Genomic DNA, 18,197 nt, shown 5'->3' with positions numbered 1-18,197 from the left:
CCACGCGGAGGTCCCGGGTTCGAATCCAGCAGCTGACCCTTAGATTTTCTCTTCCTAGGAGCTTCTTACAGCTCACTGTCCGGTGATGGACAGTGTTGTCTGTAACGAGAGAACACTGCCCGGAGGCCGGCAGTGCACTGGAAAAAGCTCCGGGCGCTAATGACCTCAGCTGTTGATGCGCCAAAAAAAAAAAAAAAAAAAAAAAAAAAAAAAAAAAAAAAAAAAAAAAAAAAAAAAAAAAAAAGAAATAGAAAATAATTTAGTCTATTTAATAAACATGTGACTTTAATAAATATACAGTAGACTCTTGGAAATCTGAATCGGCCTAGTCCGGATCGATAAACTTGAATTTAAAAAAATAAACTTTCTTGCAAATAAAAACGACAAAACGTTGATTTGATATAAAATGTGCATGGCAAATGAAGAAACCTTAAAAGAAGAAGAACTAACCGAGAACCAGGCAAATCTTATCCCACATTCAGAAGGGTTTAAAATGCTAGACGGAGCGCTAGAGTACGTTACTCAACAAGAAGGAATATCCGCAGCCGACATTATGTGTTTGAGGAAGTTGAGGGAAATTGCAGCCAGGCAAGAGCTATAACTGTGAAGCAGACCAGAGCATTAAGGACTTCTTCAAAAGATAACTTGTAAATAATAATTATTTTCTCTCCAGTGTTTTACTGTGTATTATGTATTATTCCAGAGTTTTATTAATTACAGTACTACTCTACAATATAATACAGAACAGCAGCTATTAATACAAACATATTACTGTTAATAAACGTTAATACATACAGTATTGTCATAATTGTTCGCCATAAAGATGAAAATCATCAGTCATGCCAAACTCCGGGAAATCCGGATTTTTCGAAATCCGGACAGGCCGCCCGCCACAAAAGTCCGGATTTCTGAGAGTCTACTGTATTACAAAAAAAAAAAGTATAAAAAAATGCCTATAGAGTTAGCATGAACATTTTTATTAAGTAAGGGAAAAAATATGTAAGAACACAAACTATCTCTTAATGTTGTTCACTTATTACTATTCTTAAGGTTCTAGTACCCAAAATTTTTCTTCAAACCCTAAAATTTGGGTTACAATTAACTATTAAGAAACACTATACACTTTGTATTTATAACATTTCTAGATAACCTATCGTAGCCCAAAATAGAATTTTTTGATGATAATAGATAAAACTCGTATTGTAAATCTATGTGCATGTAATGTATATCCGAAGATTACAGGAAAAGCTCGGAGCCATTTTATTTTTATAAATTTATTTTTTTGTGAGAAAGAGAAGAATCTATTCCAGTATACATTGAATCGTACATTACACTGGAAAAAGTGGCACTTTAGAGAGAATCTACTCACTATTTTTTCACAGAAGTATACCTAATCGAATTCTACAAGAAAATTTTTCTAATAAAAACTGTATGTAAAATGCTTTTAGCTAAACCAGTTTAAAAATAAAAACAATTTAACGTCATTTTCAGAAGTTTTCAGTCTTTCAGTGAATGGCTGCCATGATTTTGCTTGAAATAAACTAAAATAACCCTCCTGAGTTATTCAGATTTCTTTTTGAGCATTTTACTCACGTTATATGATTTTTTCTTTTTTGTAAGGAAAATAAAACCACAGGTTTTTCTTTAAAACAAGAGTTTCACTTCTGACTTTATTAAAAAAGGCTCCAACATCCTTGTTGTTTCCATAGAAACATAAAACTCGAGAACTATCAGCCAAAAGAGGAAACCTTTTAATGGTTATAACGCTATAAATTTTAATCCACTAACGTAGAATTTTGTTTTTCCTTCTTTTTTTCTAAAGTTATTACTTTGTTTTATTACAATTTTATTTCATCCTCCTTTATAAACTTTGAAACTTTTATTATTTCCAGCAATTTATAGTCTTATAAAGGTGAAGCGTAAAAAGAAAGTAAATTATTTTTCATTTGTTTGCAACCTGTAGGTATATATCACATTTTGAGACATGTTTTTCTCAGAATGCCTCGAAAATTGTTTTAATACCCACAATGATAATTGTATTCATAATAAGGCGCCACGGTAGCCGAGTGGGTTAAGAGGCGAGACCTGCAAAACTAATATGCATTGTGGTACTGGGTTCGATTCCCGGTCTTGGCCTTGGATTTTATTTAATGGTTAAATGAGAAATAGTAAAAGTACGTTTGCTATACGCCTCTGTCCACGACACCTAGTAAATGGTAGTTGGACGTTAAGCCCCGCCTGAAAAAAATAGGCGATTACTTTACTTACTTTAATAATTGAATTCATAATATAAAATATACAACACTATTTTATGTACACATATTTTAAAAGATCAATCAAAACATTGTAGAGAAATGCTACCGCTACTAAACACGGTAAACCTAAATTCTAAACCTACATCTGAGTAGTTAGATATAATTCTTTCAATGCATAACTCAAGATAACTCATTAAATGTAGCTCCGATCTTGAAAAAATTCACACATTTTTTTTTGTCAACATAAACAACACCTTGAAGACAACGAAAATCCTTCCTCTACCCAGTTCTAAAAGAGGGCCAAACCCAACTCTGGTGTCCAGGAAACCCCATGCTTCTACTGGTAACCAGCTCTAGGGATGGATGCTCCCCCCCAAAAAAAAATCTCCAGAGAGGTATATCCTTCTTTACTTGTTTATCATCCAGAGCCTCTTAACAAAAATCCTAGGCATAGCGAGTAGCCCCCGGCAGTTAGGGTGTAATTACTTCCTGATTTTTTTTTAAATTTCTCTTTCTCAACTCCCAGCTTGGCTCTTTACAGGAATAGAGAAGAGAACGAATCCGGTAGTCAGGAATTGATGCTCTCATAATCCATTACCAATAGTAAGAATAATTTTCTTTTTTTTAAACTAGTTATTTAGGCTATTCGACTTGGTAATTCGATTTTCCCATTTATAAACTCTTGTAGTATTGTTGTTCGTTCTTTTTGGTGACTGATTCATAGTTTCAATAGGATGGAAAAATAATTGACATTTCAGTCGTGATAAATTTATTCTACCGAGCTTTCGACCTAGGGACTAGGCCATCTTCAGTCCATGAACAGACAAGACAGAAGACACACCAACCCTGTAATGTAAAAAATATTACTTTGTAAACTATCCCTGAAGATGAACTAGTCCCTAGGTCGAAAGCTCGGCAGAATAAATGTATCACGACTGAAATGGCAATTATTTTTTCATCCTCTTTTAGTATCTTTTATCACACAAAATTTGGTAGTATTTACCTGTAAGTTCGCTAAACTTGTACCACTGCCATAAATAAGTGAACCTGCCACTGCAGGTTTTATTTCTTCTAAGCGAATTTTGGAGGCATCATTAAGTTTGGGATGCTTAAAAGCCTTGATAGAAGTGTTTAAGCTCCTTTGTCAGACAGAAGTTTCAGCTTCATTCCTGTAAATAAATAATTGTTTGGTCAAAAGTGGATATTAAATATAATGTGGTAAATTATGTTTAATCTAATAAAGTGCAGACAGTCTTTCTTCAATTTAAAAAAAATTAATTAACATATTATTCTTAAGAAGGCGCCACCACGGTAGCCGAGCGGTTAGAGGCGTGACCTGCGAAGCTAATATGTATTGTGGTACTGGGTTCGATTCCCCGGTCTTAGGCCTTGGATTTTATTTTATAGTTAATAAAAGAGATTTACCGTAAAGTATGTTTGCTAGTCGCCTCTGTCCACTGACACCTAATTTGGTAGTTGGACGTTAAGCTTCGTCTAAAAAAAATAGGCGATTACATTACTTTACTATTAATTCTTATGATAATAAATAAGAATCGATAGCGAAAAGTCGAAACAAAAGAAGAAAAAGCTGGCTGTGCAAAAACCAAGTGCCACAGAAATGGTCTCAACAAAACCGAGTCTTGACCTATACACTTTATCTACTTTGTTCCTGTTGGCTGGACACGAACTCCTTTCCCTTTTCTTTTTTTATATATAGGAGAAGGAAAACCGAGGTCACCTTCAAAGACTAGCAAGCTTAATGGAAAGGAACACTTAAACCTTAAATAAAATCTCACCATGACCTTAAGAAATGGTTAAGGTGTTTTTTTTGCGGCTTTCGTTTATAGAAAGATAAACTTAGCAATAGCATATAAACTCCAAGAAATAAACCAAAAAAAGGTTTATTTTCAACTTGCGCGTGCTTAATTAAGGATATGCTATTGCTTTTTTTGCAGTTGTGACAGAAACCAGACTTACATTGTAATATCTATAGAACTTCTGCTTCAGAATAAATAATCTTAGTTCTGCAATAATAATTAAACTAATTCTTAGTTCTCAAGACGATACAAGCATTAACTTAATAAATAAACTACGCAAAAAATTGTGCAATAGTTAAGAGTCAATGATCAGTTTTCTAGAAGAAGTGGTATACTACGAAAAACATAATCTTATATTGCCGCTAGTGATACCAGGCTCTTAAAGTCGCTCTCAAAATCTAAGTTGTAAGTGTTGTCCGGAGGCAGGCAGTGCACTGGAAAAAAGCTCTGGGCGCTAATAACCTCAGATGTTGATGCGCCTTTAAACATTTAAAAAATAAAGAAAAAAACCAAGTTTTTGCATCCATTATGATTAGTTATAACGCTATCGTCCATTTGCTACATAAAAATATTTTTTAAATAATTTTTTATAATCATCAATAAACCAAATAATACTTCAAACGTTCAACATATTTGTCAGAGTATTATACGATATATACACGTATATACAGGGTGTTCATTTTAAGACGGCTCTAATGTATTTCAAGCTGAAACGGTTAATCTGAACAAAAAATGGTAGAGGAAAAATTTAAAAACACAACTTCTGAAGCATGTACTGTGCCTTCAAAGGTGCCTCCTCAGATACAGAGAGCAGTTGATAACCTCCTGGCTAACCTGGCACCTTTGAAGGCACAGTACATGCTGTACAAGTTTAGTAAAGTGCATTATTTGATAAATTAAGGAATAAGTTTGATCCTTTAAATGAAAGATATTGATCACTTAAATATAGGGCTTCCAATTTTTTTGGCAATTAAACGCAACTCTCCCAAAATTACCAAATAATTATTAAACCTTCTTGTTTGTAACAGATGTAAAATTAATTTTTAGCTATTTTGTGTATGCTAGAGAACATCTAAAGCTCTTAACATTTGATTTTTCTTAGAAAAATCACTTGGAAAACGACTTATTTCCCCGATATTAAGAAAAATACTAGCTTTACTGCCTTGGCAATATTTTCAGTAGAAAGGGGATGAAAAAATACATAAAAATGACCTATCGCGTGCTCTTCTTTCTCTTTGATAACAAGTTAAAAAATTGAAATATGATTAATAAATACCAGATTTTGAAACGGCCTAGCACCTTTAATTTTGAAGATATCGAATTGCGGTTTCCGGTTTCTTTCATAACTTTTTATACTCTTTAAAACTGGGTATATGAAAATAGAGGTGAACTGCGAACCTTCACTTTTGGTTGCGCGTTAGCCGCGTATGCGGGCAGGATTCTAAAATCAAGTCACATATTCTGAAACTAGAGGTGACGGGCAACAAATTTTTCCTCTACCATTTTTTGCTCAGATTAACCGTTTAAGCATGAAATGCATTTGAGCCGTCTTAAAATGAACACCCATAGAACAACTCCACCTAATGGTTATTTATTTAATGTTGAACATTTGAATGTCCTAAGTCAGCTAAGAATGTTAAATATTTAAATGGAAAAATAAAAGTAACACAAAATCAATTCAAAGCAATGACATGGAAAAATGAAACGATAATTTGAACCCATCGTTCAGGACCTTATTACACGCCCGAAAGATTCTATGTGATGTTGCCGGGCGTCTAATCTATTTCAACACGTGCCTGAAAAATGTTGATAAAATGAGCACAAGGAGACAGACAAATGGCGAATATTCATAATATAGTGTACTTCTTTATGAAAATATTTTCCACTATATAAAAATATTTATTTTTTTACTGTTTATTGGGAATTAAAAAAGCTAAATAAAAAATGACTTCTACTAAAAGATAGTAAGATTCGTAAAATTTGTTACAAGATCTTTTCAGCCTCCCTAATTTTGTGAACCGCTCAAATCATCCATTGCTAACGATGATAAACATCTTCTGCGCTCGACCATAAGGCGACTAGAACTCACATACTGTGACTTCTTTTTTGGAGGAGGAGCAAATGATACTTTGAAAACATTTTCTACATACTGTGCAGTGGTGCCTGGGGTACAGGATATTCTTCAGATTAATGTAATTAAATAAGACAGATGGAAGATGACGGATCAAATCTTACTCTTCAAGAAAAGATCTCAACATAAGTTTCTTACAACGTATACGAGGGGGTACCCAAAAAAAACCGGAATTATTTTTTAAAAGCTATTTATTTACAAATTTTTTACAGAACAACCTTATCCCCTTCAAAATACTCTCCATTACAACTAATACATTTGTCCCACCGGTGTTTCCACTGTTCGAAACATTTTTTGTAGTCATCTTTAGAAATGGCTGACAGCTCCTTCTTCGTTTTTTTCTTGACCTCTTCAATGTTGTCAAATCGGTGACCTTTCATGCCCTTTTTCATGCGTGGAAATAAGAAAAAGTCGCACGGAGCCAGGTCAGGCGAGTAAGGTGCGTGGGGCAGCGGAACCATGCCATTTTTAGCCAAAAACTGTGTAACAGAGATGGCTGTGTGTGCAGGTGCATTGTCGTGGTGGAAGAACCAGTCTCCTGTTTGCCACAAATCGGGTCTTTTTTGGCGAACACTATTGCGCAATCTTTTCAAAACTTCCAAATACTTCAAATTGACGGTCTGACCTGGGGGGGACAAACTCTGAATGGACTACGCCTTTGGCATCAAAAAAGCAAATCAGCATTGTTTTGATGTTTGACTTGACTTGACGACATTTTTTTTGGTCGGGGTGAAGATGACGACTTCCATTGGCTCGACTGTTGCTTTGTTTCTGGGTCATAACCATAGCACCATGACTCATCACCAGTAATGGACCTTTGACAGAAAGTCTGGATCAGTTTCAAGCTGTTGTTTCAAAGCACGACAGGTTTCAACTCGATGTTCTTTTTGATTGTCAGTCAGAACTCGAGGAACAAACTTGGCAGCAACCCTTTTCATCCCCAAATCTTCCGTTAAAATTCGCTGAACCGAGCTCCAAGATAACCCACTACTCTCTGACAGTTGATCAATTGTCTGTCGACGGTCTGTGAACACCAGCTCTCGAATTTTTTCAACATTTTCGTCGATTCGGGCAGTTGATGGACGTCCAGAACGAGGTTTGTCATCAATCGACATGTCGCCATTTTTAAACCGAGTAAACCACTCGTATACTTGAGTTTTTCCCATAGCGTCATCTTTGTAAGCTGTTTTCAACATTAAAACACTTTCAGCAGCATTTTTGCCGAGTAGAAAACAAAATTTCAGAGCTGCACGTTGTTCACTTAAACTTGCCATCATAAAAAACGAAAAAAGAACAAAACAGCGCTGGTAAAAACAATCACTGCAGATGAACAGAACAAGCCAGGCAGACAACACAGGCAGGACTGAACTGGCAAAGAATTGCGCTATACACGTCTAGCGGCAGAAATGCGTACTACATAAGCTCCATGCGCGGCAACGCAATTCCGGTTATTTTTGGGTACCCCCTCGTAAGTATAATTTTTATTTGTTTTCAGGGTATTACCCTATATAAATGGAGTATTGGTACAAATTAAACAAATTAAATTAAATACCATGTAATTACACATCATAAAATTAAACTGAAAACTAAAAGTATTTAGTTTCTTAAATAAAAGATAACTAATAGAACTAAAATTTTAATTTTCAACATTTACAATAAAATCTCTTAATTTTTAATGCAGACACCACTTATTAGTACAGGTTATTAAATTTAGTGAGACTGTCTATAACTAAATAAATTATGTAAATTTTCCTCGTTATCTTGGCTCAACTTTAATAAATTCTGCTAAATATTCGTTCCTGGCAGATCTAAATGATGGACATACCAACAAAAAAGTGATATAAAGTGTCTGGGGCACGAAAATTGCAGCAAATACAGGTGATTGTTGACAATAAAAAATCTGAAAAGACTTCCTTTAAAAATTACACGACAATTATCAGGATGCCCTAGCCTCAGTTGACTAACAATTCTTTGCTTTAAAATGCTAACCTCTGTATTCTAAATAACTTGTACCCAAGTTACTGATTTTTCTATAATATTTAATAAATACTTACATAGGAAATATTTCCTAACCTTTTCTCAAATATTTCAGAGAGTTTAGAATTATTATTTTTTTTTTAGTACAATTTGTAACCTTTGACTTTCTTATTTTAAGACAGCCTACTTTAAAAATTGACTACTGGTCCATCTAAAAGAGTTTTCAATGAATTAAAAAACTTGATAACTAACACTGTGGTGTGCTCGTGAACACGTTTTCTAGCAAAACAAACGTAATTTCTCATACGAAGATAAAAAGAAAGCCCACATTAGACAAGGAAACTTTTACAAAAAAGTGCCAAGCACCTAGGTCTGGATAATGATCACGTAAGGGCCTAATGAGTTTTCTTTAAAAATTTCGATTACTTTTATTTTTCCTGTATTCAGAGGAAGATTGAGGCTGTTTGGAGAATAGCTTATGCTTCAAAATGGTGTCAATTTTTAGAAAATGTATCTGTCTTTCTAACCGTGTCATCAGAATCGAATTCGGACTAAAACTTTCTGAGTAATAACATTTTTATTGCAAAAAAAAAAGTAATGATTTTAGAAAAACGTCACTCAAGAACAGTAGGGAAATATGAAGTTGGCCAATACGTCTTTGAAGTCCACTTCAGATGTACTACACACAGTAGGCCTATGGACATTACTTACTGGTTCACCCTGTATAAAGGATGTAAACTAGAGTTTAAAGCAGAGGCTATGTTGACTGAGAGATCTCCAAATTTCTTCCATTTCCTTCGGGCATCGAGCATTACATAAGGGTTGCTCCTTTGGGAACTTTGTATAAATTTATATTAAGATCTTAAAGTTTTATAATCTATACATTCATGTTAAAAGAGTAAGCTTTTTTTCAATTATACTCCATATTGGAATTTTATATAAGTAAAGAAGAATAACTGTAAGATTTTCATTTCAGTTGAGAAAATACAGGAAATCCTATCTTTATGCTTATTACTGTAAAGAAAAGAAAGAGAAGTTTTTCCAGTAAAATGTGGAGAACATTTCAAATTATGTGACAGCAAGAAAGGGATTTAAAGGGACGCAGTGTTAGTGGGGAAAAATAGGAAATACAAAAAGAAAAAGAATAAAATAAAGACTGTCAAAATAGAATAGCAACACATTTCTCTGTTCCCTGTTTTGTGAAGTCTGCACAGTGTTTTTGATGAATTTCACAGCCAACCTGTCTGTTACCTACATCATCTGCCTTCCTATTCTCCAATTTTATTTTATTTATTTTCTTGCCAACTTTTAAACATATGTGCAGACTAGGCTAAGAGGAAAACATGTTTTTCATTCTGGGAAGACTGCCATTGCTTTTGCTAAATTTAATTCTGTAAAAAATAAAAGGCCAAAACAAACATACATGAGATTAAAAATCTTCCCAACTAACTAGCTGAATGCAGTTGGATATTATATTGGAGAAAATTACTAAACAATAACTTTTGAGTTTCATCCTATCAAACACATAAAAGCTTTAGTCCACTACAAGAAAGACAGTTCAAGTTTTGGAAAAAATATCTTCAAACATATTCCAATTCTAATAGCTCAAGTTTTCTGTAATTTTTTGCTAGCACAAGATTTGTATGAAGAATCAATCTATACGTGAAGCTAGCTGAGGAAATGAATGAGAAAATTAGGCGCTAAATCCTGAGTATGAGCCTAAGATAACTTTTCCAAAAGTGAAAAAGTGAAAAAAAAAAATGCCTTCCAAATTAAAAAAGAAAAGATATTTTGTAAAAAAATAAAACAATTTAGTCCACAACAATTAAATTCAGAAGTGGCGTCCATGATGAATTTTTTTTTAACTCTCTTTATTTAATTTACAACTGCCTATTGGCAACAAGTAAATCGGATTACAATATATAAATAAAAATGGCTGGAAAGAGATTTGAATGAGGGCCATCCAACGATAACCATCATGAGTCGACTAACACAAGATGCCGTTGAAGTGAATTCGAAGGATGCCCAATTTCTATCATGCGATCAGGTGATCACGAGACCATCGACGCTTCAGTCTTCGGCGAGGATTTGAGGGAAGAGTAGTTTTGGGATGGATTGTTTTAAGAGCGGATTGAAGTGTTGGGAAAGTTTCGAATTGAAATTTGGTGTAACGGGATTTGGCTAGGTCAAGGACAAAAGGTGATTTTTAGGTCAGTATGGATGGTGTGATTGCTTACGTAGAAAGGAGCGTCAAGGATTGTGCTTAGGATTTTCGATTGAAGGGATTGGATGCGGTTGAGATTGGAACGCTTTGCAGCACCCGTACAGTTCCAAGTCCGTTATGTCCAGATTGGGGCTAGTAGAGCTATGTAGATTTTCTTTTTGTTGGTTTAAGAGACAATTTGGAGCTTTTTTCGAGGAGTCTTTTTGGTCATTCGGTAACAGTAAGTAAAGTTCCTTGAGTCCGCTTGAGTCGAGTATGAGGGTTCTAAGTAAGGCGCTTGACGAGTAAAAGTCCAAGATAATGCACCTTATCTGCCGGTGGAATAGAAATATGGTTAAGTTGAACTGGCTGGAGTACCTTGTGATTGAGGATAAAGATTATGTAATGAGATTTAGACTCGTTGACCTTTATTCTCCATTTGCGAAACCCAGGGTTTGTGGATATGAAGATGAGACTGGATTGATCGGATTGCGTTCACTGGATCTGAATTTTATGGGATAGAAAGGCCGTATCATCGACATACGAATAAATTATAGTGTTTGGATGGAGCGGAAGATCAGCCGTATACAGGGTACAGAGAAGTGGAGCGAGAATACTTCCTTGAGAAACTCCTGCTAGGATAGGATAAATGGAAGAGGAGGAAGAGCGTTGGATAACTTGAAAGAAGCGGTTTGGTAGGTAGGACGAGGAAGTAGGTGCTAGGAAGAATAGATTCGAGCTTAGCTAGAAGGCCAAATGCCTGGGAGACATCTAGAAAAACTCCTAGGCAATATTGCTTGAGCTCAAGAGAGGTGGCGACAATATCCACAACACGGTGATGAAATATTTACATTTAGTTTTGATCCATCAAAACTTTTTGACATAGATTTGAAAACTAGAAACATTCCAACTTTGGTCTCTAACCAATCATAGCTGTTCCTTGTATCCAAAGATATCTATACTAGTAAAGTGGCTAAGTGAGTCCAAAAATCAAAATATTTATATGCAACTTTTGTAGACCCAACATGTGAATCGCTTAATGGTAGGACTGTTGTTGTTAGACCAAACTTTCTAAAGAAATGGCTAGTCCACGTCCTTTTTTCTTTTCTTTCTCTAAAGAGTAACTACTTGAGAGAAAGTAGTAAGAGGAACTACTTGATCGAAGTAATATTGCGAAATGGAGTTTACTTCGTACAAAGATGTTTTCGAAGAACCCTAACCCTAAATGTATATCATATACAAAAATAGCCTTAAGGTTTTTGTTTAAACTCTTTATAATAATATATATATTAAATAGTAAAAGCTCATTTAATGGATGAAGTGGGAGAACGAATAATTGATTTAGGATAGAAATAGATTTTGATTTAATATAGATTTGGAGAGAATTAAGCATTTAGCTTAATAACTTTAAATTTCATGACGATTCTATTTTCAATCTGCCTAGACTAGGCAGATAGAAAGGGATAGGCGCTCCTATTCGCCTAGAGAAAATTGGGCAACAAAGAGGATGTTTTACCCATCTACAATCATCGCACTTTCGATTTCTTTATCTTCAACCCAATTTTTTTGCTGCAGCAGCAGCAGTAAGCACTTTGCAAGCACGTTGTTAAGAAATAATTTATGTTAAAATTAATAACACAGTAGGTGTGTTTAAGATGGCGCTACTATCAACAATATAACTAGTCACGTACCCTTATTAACTCAAGGAATAATTGAATATTAAAGTACTTTGCTGTTCACGATAATTCAAAGATATGACAGAACAATGTTGAAGAAATTAAAGTTATTATTTCACTCAGAGAAAGTGGACTTCACGGCAGATTTTTATGAATATCACTTAATCGTAAATAAATTTAATAATAATAATTAACTGTAAGGAAGGGATTAGCTATACGGTTAGCGCACTGGACGCGGAGGTCCCGGGTTCGAATCCATCTGCTGACCCTTAGATTTTCTCTTCCTAGGAGCTACTTACAGCCCACTGTTGTCTGTAACGGGAGAACACTGTCCGGAGGCCGGCAGTGCACTGAAAAAAGCTCCGGGCGCCAATAACCTTAGATGTTGACGCGCCTTAAATCATTTGTAAAAAAATAAAAATAATTAATATGTGCAATTTTAGAGATAATTAGGAGGACTAAATACATTTTGCTAAAATGTTGCTGAAAATTAAAGCAAAAAAAAAAAAAGACAGATCGAATGTAAATATTCGATTTTGCAATGCTATAAATGTGGTTTAATTCGGTAAAAGAGGCCCACAGTCAATGTTATTGTGGTCGATTATGTATTTGGGATTGGAAAATAGCATCAGTAGTAACCAATGATGGCCGACCATTTTATTCTTCTCCTCTATATATATATGTATATATATATATACAGTCAGTAAATAGTATATATATTTCTGGGCAGAAATATACCCAGAACTAACTCTGATGGTCTCTGTTATATATCGCCACAATGCTACCAGTGTGTCGGTTTAGTATCCACCATACTCTTCTCAGCCTTTTCCAGCTGCTGTCTCCACTTTCATTACCCAATGAACGTTCATTCAATTTAACGAGAATTGTGCACATAGGCCATACCATGCTACCACAATATATTACGCACAATTTGATGCTGAGCTGTGTTGATTCTAGGTTTGTATATACCCATATTCCGTGTATAGGGTTATGTTAAGACAATGTACAGTTTTTTTTCAAAGATAAATACTATAAAGTTGGCTGCCAATCCCTACCTTAGATCCTGTCATAAAACTAATTTTTCTTCATAATTTTTAACGATAAAAGTTACAGAGCTAAGCATAAGAAAGATATATGAAGGTGAGAGAAAATGGTAAGAATATCAGATCATTTAATAGTAAGTAATAAGTAAACTTGACAAGTACCTAGCAATATTCCTGAAGTAAAAAAAAAAGTAGTAATCGCCTATTATTTCAGGCAGGGCTTAACGTCCAACTACCATTTACTAGATGTCGTGGACGGCGGCGACTAGCAAACATACTTTACTGTAAATTTCTTTTATTAATCTTTAAATAAAATCCAAGGCCTAAGACCGGGAATCGAACCCAGTACCACAATGTATATTAGCTTTGCAGGTCACGCCTCTTAACCCGCTCGGCTACTGTGGCGCCTTATTCCTGAAGTAATTCTAGACAATTAAAATTATTCTAATCCTTACAGCAAGAAGAAACAGAGAAAATGTATTGAAAAAAGTTTAAATAAGTTATTATTCCCAATAATATGTAACAGATTACCCTAAAACGGTAGACTAGGATAGGTCTTCTCTCCTCCAAAATACTCTTAATAGAATTTTCGAGTAAACATTTTTGCAAATAAAAGTTTTGTGGATAAACTTGCAAAGGAAGCCAATAGTGGGGAAAGTGGCTAATTATAAATTACCACAAACCGATATGAAGGGTATAATTACAAAAGCAGCACTACAAAAATGGCCAAACAGATTACAAGTAATGGTAATAAAGGGAGATTCTATAAAACTATGGCAGATCAGTTACCTAGACAACCATGGTTTAAGGGAAATGTCAGAAATAAATGGGTTGTTACGACAATAAGCAGGCTGAGAGCGAACCACGCGGTGTGCGGATCGTATCTTCACAGGATCAACAAAAAGGTCCTCTCTCCTCTTTGCCGTAGATTGCAATGAGGAGGAGGATTTCAAACATATAATGATATGTACACGTTATGTGGTGGAAAGGAAACGAATGTTTGACGACATATACAGGTATTTAGATGCACCATTTCGCTACGAAGATATAACATTCTCCACCAACATCTATGAGCTTAAATCTATAGCAGAGCTAGCAATGAATGTATTTAAAAGTTATAGCCGATTAGAATGAATGCATGAAAATGATTACGGAAGGATTACGTGATTTTAATTTCGGTGAAGCTATAAGGATGGCAGGAATATAGAGTACTGATCCATCCATTAGCTGTAATTTATGTAAATAGTTGTATATAGTAGAGGGATGAATGTGTGAAGCGAATGTATTTATAAGTAAGAATGGAGAGTGAGTGATATTCTAGTGATAAGCACCTAGACAATGCTGGCTGTATGGCAAAAGCCAAGGCAAAAAAATAAATAAAAAAAAGTTATAGATCTTTAAGTAGGGTTCGCCAAGTTTACAGAAAATATGTTGAAGCGTTATTCATACATAAAAATATCCAAAAAAAAAGAAGTGAAAAACTGCTCAAAGTGACAGTTTCGGTTAAGAGATTCTCTTCTCAAAGTTACTATCAGGTCCCTTGGGGCTAGACAATCGAAATATAAAAACTGAGCTAGCTTCTCTTGAACTAAAATACAGTTCCAAAAAGTACCATTTCTTTTTAATCTTAGGAAACCACAAAAGAGAAAGATTCCTGTAGATGCCTTCATTCAAACAAAATAACGAAAATAGTGCTGAACATCTACTTCTAATCTCTTTAAGAAAGCGTTACAAGAAATTAACTCGTCATTTCCAAAAACTATTTCATTTGTACTAACAATTTCATGTAATACTGCCAAGAAGTTGTTAAGGGGAAAAAAAGTTCTTTCTTGAGGCTTTTCGGGAATCTCACATCAAATCCAAGACAGGCACTCGCGCAATTTTTACAAAACTGAAGTCAAGTTACTTTTAGAAGACATGTTTGTGCTAAAAGAAAGTTCCGTTTGAATATACATCAACTGACCGAAAGTGTATTATACTTGACAACTTCTCTTTACAAAAAAAAAAAACGTTCTGTAGTACGCTGATATACAATAATAGTGATAACTGATAAGTAATAAAAATGAACTTTACCTGCGACCTTCTAAAGTAATCAATAAGTTGGATCACGTTCATAAACCATTTCTGACTGATGCAAGAGATCAATTGCTGGCTCGTTATCTGAATTCATGAAGGACAAATTCATCTGTCGAACGGATAGATGTGCAATAAACTTCGCTCTTTGCTGCCATTTAAATCGTACACACAGTAAAACTGCCCAAAGTTATCTGCAATTAAAAAATAAAATTAGGTAAATTTTACCAAATTCATCTTTGGTGTTCATTAATAATAAGAAAACATATTTGACTAGATAATAGCCCTAAACTTATTGATTTAAAAAATGAACGTTTTGACCCAAAAGAATCATTTTCAGAAATATGCTCTAACAAACACTAGCACTGTTTTGCCATTGAAAAAAGTTAACATCTACATACTTATGGTAAACTAGGAGGTAATACACAGTAGCTAATTAGTCTGTTGCTGATTAGTAAGGTTACAAATGTTACAATTATCCAATTTCATGAGGATAATTATAATGGAAATGGGAACTCACTAATAAAGTAAATTGTCTAAGTACATAAATTCAAAATTAAAATAAAACCAAAAATAAAGATAAACATTTAGTTGTTAATTTTGAACTCATTTTTGTGAATATTTTTCAAGTTTTCTAGGATCTTATTGTTTATTTTAAACTTTTTAAAAGGACTTCGTGTAAGTGATACAATACCGTGGATTATTTTCTGTGAGATTATATCATCTATGAGAAAATAAAGTTGAAAGAGTGAATAGTTTATTGTGTTTTTCCAAGGAAGTGTTCATTTTAACGTTTCCTCATCATTTTTTTGGTGTTTGTTAGAACCTATATGGAGGTACATCCATTAAAATAATTGCCTGGCCAACCATTGTGTTTTATTTGGTACACCACTTGAGATTTCCTTTCGTTCCTCAGTTCTTTTCTTTTAGTAAGCTGTATTTTGTGATGTTCAATTTGCCTACAGGTAAAAGCAGAATATTGGCTGATTATCTTTTAGTGCCTTGTTTGCATATGTTAAGAATGGTGTTATATTAAGTCAGTTATGGGTTTGTGATTTTTTTTTTCAAAATATCACATATAATTTGGTAATTAATATTAAAAAATGAAATTATCTTATATTATTACCTTTGAGAAATGTTCTATGACTCAGTAAAATGAGATTATTGAAATCCTTGGCTCATCATTAACAACACTGGCAACATCGTCAACAATAAAATAAATTTTTGGTTTAACTTTAAAGAGAGAACCTATCACCTAGCGCATTCTTCTTTTTGTAAAGGTGAAACAGAGGGAGGTTATAAAAACCTTCCTTCTCTATTTAAAGTGTTGAATAATTTTTGTGTTAAAATAGAATAGTAATTTTCTATATTTGTTTTTTTTTTTTCTATAATTTACTCAAGTTGGAAATATATAATAGGAGTTGAAAAATCATTTATTTTAATGCAGTAACTTCTCGATAGTTAACTTTTTAAGAGCTGTTAATTATTGTGTTACAACTTGCCATAATTCATAAAATAAGATCTATGTAACTCTTAATCAGATCTATGTATATAGAAAAAGTTACCCGGGTTCATTAGAGTTAGGATTTTGGTTAGTTTTGTTGGAAGAAAACCCAGTGAAGGTACCGGGACCGTAGATCCGGATTCGAGAAGGCATCTAAGGAGTTTGAGAGAGCATTGCGGGGAAGTCTACTTCATTAATATGTAACTAGTTATTTATTAGTTATGTTTATACAAATGAGAAAACGTTATTTCATTTATTTTGTATTTAAACTATTTTTTGAATTAGAGATCCACCAATGCGTGGCATAGCTCCTCACATGTCACAACCAGTCATCTTCTATATTTGTTGCAGTGGCAATTGCTCCTGCAGTTGTTTATTTTAGATGATTTTTATTAAATTAACTGTTTTAATTATTCAACTATGCTGGCGACCCTCAATGAAAATTGCTTTCAAGTAGAAACTTTTTTACCAGAGATACTACATACTGAATAAAATTATAATTAAATCATAAATCAGAATTTAATCGGCAAAATTATTCATTCTTTTAATATGGCAATTAGTTAATAAACTAAATTTCAAATTTAATCGTTAATCAAATAGATTTAATCACATCCACTATATGACTTTTCAACTAATCGTTAGGACCAGGTTTTTGCGAGGCCTCTTTCTGCCCAAAAATTTTCGATTAATTTTTTCAGACTTGAATGACAAGCCTATGACACACTAAACCAAGATAGGTCCATCCTTACACACATATTTAACTGTGTTGGTGACCCACTAAACGTACATAGGACCACCTTGTGTTCTTATTTTAGGAGGAGGTAAATAAGATTTTCTAAACTTCTATTTTAGATATTTTAACATTATTTTCACCACCTCGAAGTATTTGATTATTAAAGAAGTTTGGAAAAATCAATACAATGGAAGTGCAATATTTATCTGAAATGAGCAACACAATTTAAATATAATTTTATGATTCAATTTTTTTTTAAATTTTAATTAGAATTTAATCAGCGAAATTAATCCGTACTTTTAATATTTTGAGATGGAATGTGTCGCATTCTATCAACATTATTATTAAATTGATTTTTTTTTTAATCTATTCTAAGTCACAAGAAAATTTAATTATATTCGTAAATTACGGTAAGAAAAAGTCATGTGAGTGTTCATACGAGATTCTTTTCATGAGAAAGTGAAGTGAAACTGTCGAATATTGGCGAAAACGAACTTAACTTATAAAAAATTTCTTGAAAATTGAGAATGATTTTTTTTTCGAATAATTAGTAATATTAATCTACGTAAGATTAATATTACTTCTAATATAACAAAACAACAAAATAAAATATGAGAAAATAATAAGAAATTTAGAAAAATAAATGAAAGGCATTGAAGCGCCATTGTTAAATACGCTTTGATCAGCCTTGACTCGCTATCATTGGTCGGGGCGTGTCTACACTAGTGGTGGGCGTGACTACAATACAGGTGGGCATGACCCGCCCACAGTCTGCAACCGTACTG

At 33.8% G+C, this 18,197-nt stretch overlaps 1 protein-coding gene and 1 long non-coding RNA gene across 6 annotated transcripts in view; one reads left to right on the top strand and one right to left on the bottom strand.

Moving 5' to 3' along the window:
* LOC141447018 (metabotropic glutamate receptor 2-like) overlaps nt 1–18,197 on the top strand; it is a 531,413-nt gene that overhangs the window by 177,874 nt on the left and 335,342 nt on the right. The window lies entirely within an intron of this gene.
* LOC141447020 (uncharacterized) overlaps nt 1–18,197 on the bottom strand; it is a 109,602-nt gene that overhangs the window by 28,747 nt on the left and 62,658 nt on the right. Inside the window, exons 1-5 of one of the 5 annotated variants that reach the window (XR_012454076.1) lie at nt 16,302–16,316; nt 15,870–16,134; nt 15,176–15,369; nt 3,259–3,424; nt 796–919 (exon numbers count right to left, since the gene is read on the bottom strand). This is a non-coding gene — a long non-coding RNA (uncharacterized lncRNA). Of the gene's footprint in view, nt 1–795; nt 920–3,258; nt 3,425–14,880; nt 14,896–15,175; nt 15,370–15,869; nt 16,135–16,301; nt 16,317–18,197 lie in introns of those variants that run through there. The other 4 variants (XR_012454073.1, XR_012454075.1, XR_012454074.1 and 1 more) reach the window with 4 other exon arrangements.

This window comes from Rhodnius prolixus, unplaced genomic scaffold, assembly GCF_049639745.1.
Source record: "Rhodnius prolixus isolate KJV_2025 unplaced genomic scaffold, Rpr scaffold_7, whole genome shotgun sequence".
Classification (NCBI taxonomy): Eukaryota; Metazoa; Arthropoda; class Insecta; order Hemiptera; family Reduviidae; genus Rhodnius; species Rhodnius prolixus.
This window is presented reverse-complemented; position numbering and strand designations above follow the sequence as displayed.